The sequence below is a fragment of the Felis catus genome, chromosome B4 (genome assembly GCF_018350175.1).
Source record: "Felis catus isolate Fca126 chromosome B4, F.catus_Fca126_mat1.0, whole genome shotgun sequence".
Taxonomy (NCBI): Eukaryota; Metazoa; Chordata; class Mammalia; order Carnivora; family Felidae; genus Felis; species Felis catus.
In genome coordinates this window covers 42,947,411-42,959,873 of record NC_058374.1, presented here as the reverse complement: position 1 = coordinate 42,959,873, position 12,463 = coordinate 42,947,411, and the positions used below count along the sequence as shown (strand labels likewise).

Genomic DNA, 12,463 nt, shown 5'->3' with positions numbered 1-12,463 from the left:
CTTTTTTTTTTTATTTATTTAAAAAAAAATTTTTTTAATGTTTATTTTTGAGACAGAGAGAGACAGAGCATGAACGGGGGAGGGTTAGAGAAAGGGAGACACAGAATCCGAAGCAGGCTCCAGGGTCCAAGCTGTCAGCACAAAGCCCGACGCGGGATGAACTGACGGACGGGGAGATCATGACCTGAGCCGAAGGCGGGCGCTTCACCGACTGAGCCACCCAGGCGTCCCACTTGTCACTTTTATCTTATATGCTTTGTCCCAACTAAAATATGGTCTCCTCATTCTGTTGCTTTTTCTAATCTCTTCTTTCCATTGCTTCTCTCAACCCCACCCCTGAACTCCAAATTCCGTTGTTTCATTTCACTTTCCTGTCCATTGTTGCAATCAGAAGGCTTTCTGGATAGAAACCAACCTGGGGTGGTTTTGCATTTTCTGTAAACAATCTTCTCTCAGTGCTATTTTCAGAGCAAAGACAAGGTTGAAAATTAGAAAATCCAGGTAGTGGTTCAGTCTATGGGAGTGACCTGCTGTGCTCCCACCATCTAGGAATTAATTAAGTCATTCAACCTGTGTCTTGGGCCTCTCATTGTAAAAAATGGTCCAAGCTGTTTTATTCTCTGCAATCTCAAGAGTTCCACAAATAGACAGCCTATACAAACATTTAGTGGCTTATTACCATGGAAGAAAGGTGGGAAGTTATAGGACTATTTTGACTATTAATGGGGTATTCACTTATCATTCCTCTTTCAAATATACACTTGAAATTTCCATATTTTTAGAACCTTCCTTGGTTCATTTAGGTACCTGGTACATATAGGCACATTCAATAAATATCTGAATGAATGAATGAATGAATGAACTTCCAGCTCTAAACACAAAGATACTGGGGAAGGATGACTTTTGCCACTAGATTCTGAGTGGTAACACAGTTGTCATTTGAAAATTTAGAAGCATCCAAAAAGAACTGCCTGGCTGTCGTCTTAGGGTATGGCTGAGGAAAGACTTTATTTCTTCCCTTTGACTTAAAAAAAAAAATTTTAATGTTGATTTCTGAGAGAGCGAGAGACATAGAGACGGAGTGTGAGCGGGGAAGGGGCAGAGAGAGAGAGACACAGAATCGGAAACAGGCTCCAGGCTCTGCCCAGAGCCCGACGCAGGGCTCGAACTCACAGACCGTGAGATCACGACCTGAGCCGAAGTCGGACGCTTAATCGACTGAGCCACCCAGGCGCCCCTTCCCTTTGACTTTTCAGTTTCGATTCAGCCCTGCTCCTTTCAGGTGCTCAGAGAATGAAGAATTTACTCTTGTCTCATTATTTCCCCTTTGATCTTGACACCGGCAGTCAATACCAAGAAACAAAACAGCCCCAGGAAGACTGGCATGTTCCCACGGCGGAGGACGTGCACCCAACTGCATTCTTCTGTCTCCCACACCTCTACCTCTAAGTACAACCAGTGACAGGACACTGACTTCTGCCGCCGTCTGACTCACTGGTAACAAACTAGTGAGTAGAAAGTAGTAAAGCCACATCCCAAAATAGCTGCATGCCTCACTGGGGCACCCGAAAGATAAGGAGAACAAAGCCTCCAGTCCAAGTTGTATTGTATTTATCTAATATTAAGAGATGACAGAAGAAAAGGAGGGTGATTCCTCTTCTCAAGAACCACGACCTTTCTCCTGGAAAAAATGAACAAAGTACGGACAAGAGAAAGTAAAGGCCAGAAAGGGCAAGGAGAAAAGTGAGAGTGTAATTTTGCCTTAAATAAATGCACATAGAAATGCCCAGATTTGATCACTGACCACCTGTTAATATTCTAACAATTACAGAGACTGAGAGAGGTGCCAAAAAAAATCGGAGGGGCGCCTGGCCGGCACAGTGGGAAGAGCACGTGACTCTTGATCTCGGGGTCGTGAGTTCGAGCCCCACGTTGGGAGTAGAGATTACTAAAAAAAAATTAAAAAGTAAACTTAAAAAACAAAAGAAATTGGAGTTATGAATTTTTTTTCAGTGAAAAAGGGTGGGGCTTCATTATTTTCCCCTTCAATTCTAGAAAGATTACTAACAGATAGTTGGCATGCAACAAAAGGAAGGAGTACTAATTAATTGGATGCAGAATTAATTTAAGTTTAAGTACATCATGTCAGTTTTTTTACCGAAAGTTTTCCTAACCTTTTTCCAATAAGGTTATTTAAAAAAATTCAGAGAAATACCACAGACCAGCGTTTCTAAATCTAGGTACTATTCTGGGCTTTGTCTTTGGGGCAGTTCTGTGCATTGTATGATGTTTACTAGAATCCTTGGTTTCTGACCACTAGATACCGGTAACATTCTCTTTGCCGCAGTAACAGCAACCAAATATGTCTGCAGAAAATACCCAATGTCCCTGGGGAGCAAAGTCGCTGATGAGTGAGAACCATCATTCCCTTGGAAAATCTCTAATGAGATCCTTGGGTGAAAGACCTCACCTCTCTGGAACTCAATTATTTGGAATACTAACTTATTTTATTTTATTATTACTTTTTAATGTTTCTTTTTCGAGAGAGAGACAGAGCACAAGCAGGGGTGGGGCAGAGAGAGGAGGAGGCACAGAATCGGAAGCAGGCTCCAGGCTCTGAGCTGTCAGCACAGAGCCCAATGCGGGGCTCAAACTCACGAACCATGAGATCATGACCCAAGCTGAAGTCGGATGCTTAACCTTAAGCCTGTGCCACCCAGGCACCCCTCTCTCTTTTTAGATCACTGGAAAACATTGCAAACATACAACGCAAAATGTTAATATCTGATACAGAGCACAAGTTTTTTACCTGATGCCCAAAGCAGCAACATATTAGAAGAAAATTATAAGAGATGTCTTATGCCACAGGAGGGGGGGCCCTAACACGCTAATGACAGCAAGAAAAGAGACAAATTATAAAAAGTGAACAAACATATTTAAAAAATTTTTTTAATGTTTATTTTTTGAGAGTGTAAGTGGGGGAGGGGCAGACAGAGAGGTGGACAGAGGAACTGAAGTGGGTTCTGTGTTAACAGCGGCGAGCCTAGTGTGGGACTCAAACTCACGAACCGTGAGATCACGACCTGAGCCGAAGTTGGATGCTCAATCAATGGAGCCGCCCAGGTGCCCCATAAACGTATTTTTTAAAAAGATTTTATTTGGGGGGCGTCTGGGTGGCTCAGTCGGTTGGGCATCCGACTTCCGCTCAGGTCATGATCTCGTGGTTTGGGAGTTCAAGCCTCCCGTCGGGCTCTGTGCTGGCAGCTCGGAGCCTGGAGCCTGCTTCGGAATCTGTGTCTCCCTCTCTCTCTGCCCCTCCCCTGCTCATGCTCTCTCTCTCGGTCTCAAAAATAAATAAAAACATTTTTTTTTAAATTAAGGGGCGCCTGGGTGGCGCAGTCGGTTAAGCGTCCGACTCCAGCCAGGTCACGATCTCGCGGTCCGTGACTTCGAGCCCCGCGTCGGGCTCTGGGCTGATGGCTCAGAGCCTGGAGCCGGTTTCCGATTCTGTGTCTCCCACTCTCTCTGCCCCTCCCCCGTTCATGCTCTGTCTCTCTCTGTCCCAAAAATAAATTAAATAAATAAATAAATAAATAAATAAATAAATTAAAAAAAAAATTTTATTTTTAAGTAATCTCTCTACCCAACATGGGACTTGAATTCACAACCCTTAGATCAAGAGTTGCGGGCCCTTCCAACTGAGCTAGCCAGGGGCCCCAAACATAGTTTTGAAAGAACAGCAAGTCAAAAAGCTATTGGTCCTATGTTTGGGATATGTTATCCAGGTCACTTTAAGTCCTTGGCGTCCTACTTCACAAAAGGTGTGACCAGGATGATGAAGTATTTGGAAACAAGGTAATGAAGAGAAGCTGAGGGAACTAGGGTTATTTAGCTTAGAGACGAAGACGATGGGTAGAACATGAACGTGGCCTCCAAATATTTGGTGTGCTTCCCCAACTATGTACTTTTCAGTATCCCGAGAGAAGTAGGCATCCCATTTATATTACAGATATCATAGAAAGAACTTTCTAGTAATTAGAGATATTGAAACTATAATGAGCTGCTTTGTAACTGTAAGGCAGTAAGTTTCTCATTACTGACTTGCCTCTTGATCTCCAAAGTCACGAATCTATTGCCTGTCTCATCTCTCTACCTGAGTGGCTAAAAGGCAACTTGAGCTAAGCGTAGCCAAGATAGGAGTACTGATTCCTCTTCCAAATCTCCAAATGTTTTCCTTCCTTAGTCTTCTCCATCTTAGTAAACATGATCACCATTCGCCCTGTTGCAAAAGCCAAATTGCTAGGGGCTATTCAGGATTTCTCTCCTTCTCACACCTTCCACGTTTCGTACAATGGCAAGTATTGTCAGCTTTACCTCCCAAATATCCCAGATTTTCTTCTACCCTCCCATCTCCACTGCACCACCCTTGTGAAAACCATCATAATTTGTCACTTGCTCTATTGCAATAAGTCCTTCTCCTTTTTTATTTTTATTTTTTATTTTTATTTTTTTTTCAACGTTTATTTATTTTTGGGACAGAGAGAGACAGAGCATGAACGGGGGAGGGGCAGAGAGAGAGGGAGACACAGAATCGGAAACAGGCTCCAGGCTCTGAGCCATCAGCCCAGAGCCCGACGCGGGGCTCGAACTCACGGACCGCGAGATTGTGACCTGGCTGAAGTCGGACGCTTAACCCACTGCGCCACCCAGGCGCCCCATCCTTTTTTAAAGATTTTATTTACTTTTTAAAAGTAATCTCTACACCTAATGTGGGGCTCAAACTTATGGGCTATGATCCAGGACACTGTTCCATCCATTCATTATTCCCATTTCTGCCTTAAATTTCTCACCTTCTGCTTGTCCTTTCCTATTACCAATGAAAGTCTAAAAATTCTTTTATTTTAACGTTTATTTATTATTGAGAGACAGAGAGAGACAGAGCATGAGCATGGGAGGAGCAAAGAGAGAGGGAGAGGCAGAATCCGAAGCAGTCTCCAGGCTCCGAGCTGCCAGCACAGAGCCCGACACGGGGCTCGAACTCCCAAACCGCGAGATCATGACCTGAGCTGAAGTCGGACGCCCAACCGACTGAGCCACCCAGGCGTCCCATTACCAATGCAATTCTAAAGTACCCGCTCCTGAAATACTCTCATCCTTCCTATACCTCAACTTCTCTAGCGGACTCTGTCAAGGTACTCTCCATTGTCAAATTCTTCCAAAGAGGACTCTATACTTCCTGTTTCTATTTCTTTCTCTCCTATTCAGCATCAACATATATCAGAATAGCTAGTGGTCTGCATAGAAGTTCGGACCTCTGTATGAAATTACACACCTGCTACTTAGCGATATCTTTGGTATGACTGAAACTTTTATTTATTTTATGGAAATAGGCTACGGCCTGTGCCTATGGCGACATACTTGTGAGAAGGTATGGTTTCCTTCAAAGAAGTAGACGTTCTTTTAACTGGAGAAAAGAGGTTAAGTCCGGAAAAAGGAAACCAGAGCTCTTACACATATGTACGAGGAAACTTGGACCTCGTTCCTTGAGACTTTGAGTTTGATGTGTTTGAGGACCCTCCCAAGAGGTACAAGGGACCGCTGGCCTCTGATAAATGGAACGAGGCCAAGAGCTTCTCAGGAAGATAAGTCTTCAGTGAACCACTTCACTGAAAGAGAAGTATGTATTAAAAAAATTTTTTTAAGGTTTAATTTTTGAGAGAGAGAGAGAGACAGAGCGTGAGTGGGGGAGGGGCAGAGAGAGAGGGAGACCCCGAATCGGAAGCAGGCTCCAGGCTCTGAACTGTCAGCACAGAGCCCGACGCGGGGCTCGAACCCACTAGTCAAGAGAACATGACCTGAGCCCAAGTCAGCCGCTTAACTGACGGAGCCACCCAGGCGCCCCGAGAGAAATATCTATTAATTGTAAGTTGCAATCTTCTTTTTTTCTTTTTTTCGTTCCTCGTCTTTGGAAAGTCTTGCTATGACATTCCAGGCTTATCTGAGCTGTTTTAAGTTTTGGAGTATAGGGACAGGATTAGAGCAAAAGAAAAGCACTCTGCCCTCCTCGTGCTCCTTCCTTGAGGCTACCAAGATGGTAGGTACAGTCTTTAGCAATAATTTCCAAAGGAAGAAACGTTTTTTTGCTTGAAGGTTCAAGCACTCTTCCCCACATTCCACTGCAACCTCTCTGTCGAAGCTTCGGGTGCAAAAGACATGAACAACCTAATGTAAAACCAGTGACCTTCCTAGCTATCGTCCAATGCATACTCTTTTCATCATTAAAAAAAAAAAAAGATTATTTATTTAATTTTATTTTTAGGTTTATTTATTTAGAGAAAGGACAGGAGGGGCAGAGAGAGAGAAAGAGAGAGAGAGAGAGAGAGAGAAGAAATCCAAGCAGGCTCCACACTGTCAGCACAGAGCTTCATGTGGGGCTTGAATTCACGAATCGTGAGATCATGACCCGAGCAGAAACCAAGAGTCAGACGTTTAACTGACTGAGCCACCCAGGCACCCTTAATGTCTATTTATTTTATTTATTTTTTTTAATTTTTTTTTTCAACGTTTATTTATTTTTGGGACAGAGAGAGACAGAGCATGAACGGGGGAGGGGCAGAGAGAGAGGGAGACACAGAATCGGAAACAGGCTCCAGGCTCTGAGCCATCAGCCCAGAGCCTGACGCGGGGCTCGAACTCACGGACCGTGAGATCGTGACCTGGCTGAAGTTGGACGCTTAACCGACTACGCCACCCAGGCGCCCCATGTCTATTTATTTTTGAGAGAGAGAGTGCACAAGCTGGGGAGGGGCAGAGAGAGAGAGAGAGGGAGACAGAGGATATGAAGCAGGCTCTACACTGTCAGTTCAGAGCCCAACACGGGGCTCAAACTCACAAACCGTGAGATCATGACCTGAGCCAAAGTCCGATGCTCCACTGACTGAGCCACCCAGGTGCCTCCTTCTTTTCATCATTTAAGCTGTTCATGAGCGCCCCCCCACCCCAACCTCAATCTCTCTCAGCTCCCACACCATTTTCTAGGTAGTCTTCAACTTTTCTAATTTCTACTTTTTTTCTTTCTCCATTGGGCTCTTCTTCAATGACTCTTAAACATCAGGTTCATCTTTGAACCGATTCTCAAGTGGTCTCAACCTCACTCACAGAAGGGACTTCAAAATTTGGCTTTTACTCCAAACATTCTTTTGATTTCCATAGCAAATTTATAATTGCCTGCTGTGAATCTCCACCTGGATACCCTGTAAGTACCTCAAGTTCATTAGGCTCAAAACAGATCTTCCAAATCTGCTTCTGCTTTTCTTCCCCTAATTGATTTCTCCACTTTGATTAATGAAGTTACCATTAATGGTTAATGAAGTTAATGTTAGTTCTTAAACTAAAATCTCTGATGTTTCTGTCTCCTTCCCTTTCCAACTGTCAAGTACTTTTAAGTCTGCTTTAAAAAAAATGTCCCTAGGGGCGCCTGGGTGGCTCAGTTTGTTAAACACCTAATTTCCACTCAAGTCATGATCTTGCGGTTCATGAGTTCGAGCCCCACGTCAGGCTCTGTGCTGACAGCTCTCTCCCCCTCTCTCTCTACTGTCCCCCTCTCTCTCTACCCTTCCCCTGCTCATGTTCTGTTTCTCTCTCTCGGCAATATTAAAAAAAAAAAGAAAGAAAAAGTTTTAAAAAATGTCCCTCAATACTGGCCTAGTTATTGATAAGATCAAAGTTTATTTTGAAAATGGTGCCGTTACAACTGGATATCCATGAGCATAAAAATGAAGTTGAATCCCTTCCTCACTTAAAAATTAATTCAAAATGGTTCACAAATCTAAATATAAACACTTTTGACTTGGGTTAGACAAAGCTTTTTATGTTATAATTTCAGAAGTACAAGTAAGGAAAGAAAAATTTGATAAAGTGAACTGCATCAACATAAAACTTTTGTGTTTCAAAGAACACCATCAAAAACAAAACACCAAAGAATACCATCAAGAAAGTGAAAGAACAACCTATACAATGAGGAAATATAATTCATATATCTGATAAAGAACATAAACGGAATATACAAGAGATTACAACTCGGGGCACCTGGCAGGCTCAGTCAGTAGACCATGCGACTTGTGATCTCTTGGGGTTGTGAGTTCAAGTCCCACATTGGGCACAGAGCTCACCAAAAAGAAAAAGAAAGAAAAAGAAAAAAAAGAATTTACAACTCAACAAAAGATAATCCAATTAAAAATGTGCAAAGGACTTGAACAGACATGCCTTCAAAGAAGATGCACCAATGGCCAATAAGCAAGAAACATCTTCAGTCTTTGAGGGAATGCAAATTAAACTCATATTGAGATGCCAATTTATATGCACTAGAACAGCTGTAATAAAAATGACAAAATAACAATTGTTCCAAGGATATGGAGAAATGAGGATCCTCGCATATGGCTGTTGTATATGTAAAATGGTGCACTGCTTTGGAAAATAATTAAACGCAGAATTACCGTATGACCTAGCGATTTCACTCCAATGTAAATACCCAAGGGAATTGAAAACCTATGTCCACAGAAAAACTTGCACATGAATGTTCATAACAGGGGCGCCTGAATGGCTCAGTTGGTTAAGTGTCTGACTCTGGATCTCAGCTCAGCCATGATCTCATGGTTTGTGAGATTGAGCCCAGAGCCATGATCTCATGGTTTGTGAGATTGTGCTGACAGCCCAGAGCCTGCTTGGGATTCTCCCTCTCCCCCTCTGCCCCATTCCCTGCTTGCCATATACTCTCTCTCTCTCTCTGAAAATAAAAAAAAATAGAATATTGTTCATAACAGTATCATTCATAAGAGTCAAAAATGGAAAAAAAAACCCCAAGTGTTCATTAAGCGATCAACGGATAAACACATGCAGGATTATCATCGTATAATCAAATATTATTTGTCCACAGAAAGGAAAGAAGTACATGTTACAACATGGATGAGCCTTGAAATATGCTAAGTCAAAGAGGCCAGTCCCAAAAGGTCTCGTACTTTATGGTTCCATTCATGAAATGTCCAGTATGGGCAAATCTAGAGAGGCAGAAAGTACCTTAGTGGTTGCCGAGGGCTGGGAGAGGTTAAGGAGGAATGCAGAAAGACTGCTAATGGTTGTGGGGCTCCTTTGGGGGTGATGAAATGTTCTCAGATTGATTAATGGTTGGGAATCTCTGGGAACACACTAAAAACCCTTGAATTGTAACACTTTTTTTTTAAGTAGGTGAATTATATGCTATGAACTGTATCTCAATCAAGCTGTTATATTTAAAAAAAAAAAAAAAGTCCCTCAAATCTGTCTTCTATTCCCCACGCTCATAGTCAGTCACTGCTTCAATTTGCAGTGGATACCAACTGGTCCCATTTTCTTCAATTTTCCCAGGTATAATCATATACTTCATTATCACTATAATCGCCTTTTTAAAATACAGATCTGTTCTCAGCAAAACCTGTATCGTGCAAGTTATAAAGAGTAAACCTTATAAACATGACCACAAAAAATTAAAACTTTCCATTTTTTTAAGTTTATTGATTTATTTTGGGAGGGGGTGAAAGCCGGAGAGTAGCAGAGAGAGAGAAAGAGAGACAATCCCAAGCGGGCTCCGCACTGCCAGCAGGTAGCCCGGTGTGGGGCCTGAACCCAAGAACCGTGAGATCATAACCTGAGCCAAAATCAAGAGTTGGGTGCTCAACCACCTGAGCCACCCGGGTGCCCCTAAAATTAAAACTCTCTATGTGATAAAACGTGATCAAATTAAAAAAAAAAAAACTGGGGCACCTGGGTGGCTCAGTTAGTTAAGCATCTGACTTGTCTCAGATCATGACCTCATGGCTGGTGGCTTTGAGCCCTGCATCAGCCTGTATAGGGTCAGTGCGCACCCTGCTTGGGATTCTCTCTCCCCTCTCTCTGCCCCTCCCTGACTTGCACTTTCTCTCTCTCTCAAAATAAATAAATTAATTAATTAAAATAAATTAAGGGGCCCCCGGATGGCTCAGTCGGTTAAGCGTCCGACTTCAGCCTAGGTCATGATCTCACCATTCGGGAGTTCGAGCCCCCGTATCGAGCTCTGTGCTGACAGCCCAGAGCCTGGAGCCTGCTTCGGATTCTGTGTCTCCCTCTTTCTCTCTCTCTCTGCCCCTCCCCTGCTCGCACTCTATCTCTCTCTCTCAAAAATGAATAAACATAAAAAAATTAAAACTAAATAAATAAATAAATAAATAAAATTGAAAAAAATTGGCAAAGAAGTGTGCAACTCATATGACAAAGGCTTAATTTTCATAATATACAAAGAGCTCTTTCATAGCAATAAAAGAAAGTGAACAATGAAAGACAATAACAGGCCAAGCACAGGAACAAGCACGTGTACAGGAAGATTCAGTAATGGCCCAAACAAAAAGACATCCAAACTTAGGAACAAAACAAATGAAAAGAAAAAGGGTTTTGTTTTTGCTTTTGTTCTCCCTACCGAGATTGTTAAAAACTATGATGACTGACAATCCCCAGGCCTGGCTAAGGTTTTGGACAATAGACACTTGCAGGGTGCCTGTCTGTGCTGACAGCATGAAGCCTGCTTGGGACTCTGTCTCCCTCTCTCTGCCCCTCCCCTACCCGTGCTCTCTCTCTCTCTCAAAAAACAATAAACATTTTAAAAAATTAAAAAAAAAAAAAAAGAAAATAGATACTTGCAATACATGTAAAGTTTGTAAACATTCATTTTATTATTATTTTTTTAAGTGTTTATTATTTCGAGAAAGAGAAGGAGAACGTGCGTGGGAGCCGGGGAGGGGAGAAGAGAGAGGGAGACAGAAGATCTGAAGCGGCTTCTGCACTGTTAGTGCAAATCCCGATGGGGGGCTTGAACTCATGAACTGTAAGATCATGACCTGAGCCAAAGTCGGACGCTTTACCAACTAAACCACCGAAGCGCCCCTGTATACGTTATTTATTTTTGAGAGAGAGAGACAGAGTGTGAGTAGGGGAGAGGCAGGGAGAGAGGGAGACACAGAATCTGAAGCAGGCTCCAGGCTCTGAGCTGTCAGCACAGTAGAGCACACAACTCTTAATCTCAGGGTCCTGAGTTCAAGCCCTACATTGGGTGTGGAGCCACCTTAAAAAAAAAAAAAATGTTACCTATAATCTCACCTTGCACTATATATTCTCCCTAACATACCAGTCACAACTACATCGATATTATTTTCAATTCCCCAGGAAACACCAAGCTCTCTTGCACCTTAGGGCTGTCTATATATGTTCCCTCTGCCAAGAATGCTTTTTTCTCCCATGGCTAGCATATTTTTTTTAGGTCCCAGCTTCCACGTCACTACTGAGAAAGGACTTCCCTACTCACTCTTCCTAAAGAAGACCCTTCTCTGTTAATTTGTTTTAAGTGCTTGTTGTTTCCTTCAATGCCCGGCTTGGTATCTGCCGTAGAGTAGGCTCTCAATAACTGCAGAAGGAATAAATAGTATAGGTATCAATAAAATACTATGTCCTTATTAAAAAGAATAAAATATAAGTATATATATGGACTTGAAAACTTGTCTAGGTAGGGGTGCCTGGGTGGCTCAGTTGGTTAAGCATCCAGCTTCAGCCCAGGTCATGATCTAGCGGTTCATGAGTTCGAGCCCAGAGTGCAGCTCTGTGCTGACAGCTTGGAGCTGGGAACCTGCTTGGGATTCTGTGTCTCCCTCTCCTGCTTGTCACTCTCCCTCTGCCCCTCTCCTGCTTGCACTCTGTCTCTCTCTCTTGAAAATAAACATTAAAAAAAAATGGTTTTAAAAAAAGAAAAAAGGAAACATGTCTAGGTATATGCTTCTTCCCTGTATATATATATTTTAATGTTTTATTTATTTATTTTGAGAGAGAGCATCCACATACTCGTGCACTGGAGCACAAGTCAGGGAGGGGCAGAGAGACAGAATCCCAAGCAGGTTCCACGCTGTCAGCATAGAGCCCGTCGCAGGACTCCGACCTGCAAACCGTGAGATCGTCACGTAAGCCGAAATCAAGAGTGGGACGCTTAACCAACTAAGCCACCCAGGCGCCTCTCTCTACTGTATATTTTACCTCTTTTTCTTTTTTTTTCCAGGTAAGCTCTATGCCCAGCACAGGGCTCAAATTCACAGCTCTGAGATCAAGATCACATGCTCTACTGACTGAGCCAGCCAGGTGCCCTTCTTCACTGTGTATTTTTAAAATAACGTATGTTCATTTTTGTAAATGTATTTTTTTACTTAAAAATATGAAAAGTAAAAAGTGAAAGACACACTGCATTCCTGTTCAATTTCAAGATTAACAAGGGTTAAACTTTGGGGGTGTAATACACAACACATATACATACAGACGTTATAGACATTAACAAGGGTTAAACTTTGGGGGTGTAATACACAACACATGAGCACACATATACATACACACGTTATAGACGAATGCGTACCCATGC

At 42.6% G+C, this 12,463-nt stretch overlaps 2 protein-coding genes across 8 annotated transcripts in view; one reads left to right on the top strand and one right to left on the bottom strand.

Annotated features, from left to right (window-relative positions):
• SLC2A3 (solute carrier family 2 member 3) overlaps nt 1–12,463 on the bottom strand; it is an 89,521-nt gene that overhangs the window by 55,583 nt on the left and 21,475 nt on the right. The window lies entirely within an intron of this gene.
• LOC109501443 overlaps nt 1–12,463 on the top strand; it is a 42,914-nt gene that overhangs the window by 19,555 nt on the left and 10,896 nt on the right. The window contains exon 4 of one of the 2 annotated variants that reach the window (XR_006600519.1): nt 1,347–2,561. The exons of the other annotated variant lie outside the window; for it this stretch is intronic. The gene's annotated coding sequence lies outside the window, so the exon portion shown is untranslated. Of the gene's footprint in view, nt 1–1,346; nt 2,562–12,463 lie in introns of those variants that run through there. 2 annotated transcript variants of the gene reach the window in all.